The sequence below is a fragment of the Morone saxatilis genome, unplaced genomic scaffold (genome assembly GCF_004916995.1).
Source record: "Morone saxatilis isolate NCDOM2014 unplaced genomic scaffold, NCSU_SB_2.0 Contig12, whole genome shotgun sequence".
NCBI classification, from domain to species: Eukaryota; Metazoa; Chordata; class Actinopteri; family Moronidae; genus Morone; species Morone saxatilis.
The window spans coordinates 1,361,544-1,363,769 of NW_023339674.1; positions in this window are offsets into that span (position 1 = coordinate 1,361,544).

Consider the following 2,226-nt stretch of genomic DNA (forward strand, 5'->3'; position numbering starts at 1 on the left):
AAATATCTGTTTCTGTAACTGCTTACAGTAATGCTCCTTTTTGTTCACTGGCTAGTCTCTAACTCTGTTTGTCTGACTCTTCCTGTAGTGTACGTGGATTTTAGAAATCGATGACTGCTGCTGCTGAAAATAACTCTGTGAGAGCGGAAAGACTAAACCACAACAATAAAACTGACATGGAAAGCAAACAGTTGAATGATGTTGAAACACTCTATCGTGCTGAAGGGAACTGTGACATTGGTTAATAATTATCTATTAGTTTATCACTATGAGCGACTCCTTTTACATACAACTATTTATGTGATCCATTTTTATGAGATATTGATTACAGCTGTTTAACGTACTCCTTGAGAACCATGAATTATTATCAAGTTCAGACAAAGGTTTAAAAATGAATGCATTGAAATTTTTAAAATTAAGTAACTTTATTAACTGTAATAACTATATATTGACATTTTAACAGTCAAAAACTGCATTTAACTGACAGTGACCTGGCAAAGTAAGCAAACAACCACAAATCTTTCATCCGGTTTCAGTTCAACCCAAAGCATTTCCCCTACTTTTTGGTGGGTATCGTCCTCCTCTTTAACCCAGTTTCACTATATAAGGTCCACAGTACAACCACTGATCTGCACATTTCCTCATCATCATGAAGCTGATTCTGTCCCTCGCTCTCATCTGGATGCTCTCCAGCACAGGTAACTCTACTGCTTAATGCTTAAATCACCAAATGACTCAAAGATGCACAACTCAATTTTCACCCGGACTTAAACACAGCAGAGTGTCCTGATCAATCATTTTATATTCACTTGTTTTAATTTTTTCCTCATTGCAGCTGAAGCTCTTCAGTGTCTGCACAATGAAGGAAAAGACACATCAGTCCTAAAGTCATGTACATCTGCTGATGAGATGTGTGCAACAATTATCACCACACATGAGGGTAAGCCCTTTCCACATGAAAGTAAAAAATATATAATACATTTTAAAATCCTTTACTTTTAGATGAAATGTCAGCTTTATTGGTCTGTGTGTTTTTAACATTAAATAAATTCTGCTTAGGTCAGTTTGGAAGCACAATGGTTGTGAAGGGCATCTTCAGATCCTGTGTGCCGTCCTCTTTCTGCGCTAAAAACAATCAGATATTTTCATTCAGTGATTCTAACCAAAGGTTCGCTGCATCGTTTCATTGCTGCAACACAGATGGCTGCAACAATCAACATCTACGTTGTAAGTATTTTTACAATTTGTATTAAACACACCAAATATTCAGCAGCCTGTTGATGATATTGTACATGTGATGCAGCTTCTGTTGTACACATCTGAACTCATCTGGTGTGAATTAATCTTCAAAGGTGTGGGAGAAATATTTCACTGGGGGAGGGTGGGGCTCATCCCTACCTCTCCAAAGAGACCTCTCCTACTCTGAAGCCCAGGGGCCTCATTTATAAAGACTGCTGTGCACCAAAAAAGTTGCCTAAATGGCGGTAAAAATCCTCAGTCCTCATGAAAAAAACACATATGAAATATTAAATGCACACAGATTAAATATAAAACGCACTTCAATACATTTCAGTATGCAAAATGTACGTATGATAGTCCAACAAAGGTTCCTTAAACAGTTCTGTATATTCATCATTGACCATTTGGCGTCCAACCAAAACCTGATCCACTCTGTTACTCAGCTCCTCCTTATTTTGTCACCAACCCCACATCTCCCGCCATCTTTCCAACAGACAGTTCTTGGTTTCTCAGTAACCTCTGTGTTTCATACATGTCTCCTGTTCTGTTTCAGACCCTGACGTACAGGTGAAAAGTGTCAGCTGTGCTAATTCTAGCTGTACTGAGAGAGTAAACGTACAGTGTGTGGGAGCCCAGGACCGCTGCATTAAAGCAAATGGTGAGCCATACTGCTGCATATTGATCATAGACTGACTCACAGAATCTGTCCCTGCTGCCTTCAGGTGTTCCTTGTGCCACTTTTCTTTATTTTTTTTAATGGTAAGAAAAACTCTGTTCTTATAAAACTGTGATTTTGTCATCCACAGTGACACATGATGACGACACCTCGATCTTCTTTGGCTGTGCGTCTGCAAACCTGTGTGAGCTTTTTTCTCAGCTGGATGTCCAATCTGCTTCTTCTCTCACTGGTAGTCCAGTGTCTGCCATTTCATCAAATGTTCTAAAAGCAGCTTCTGTATTCAGCTGGACTGTCAAACTGAGTGTGGC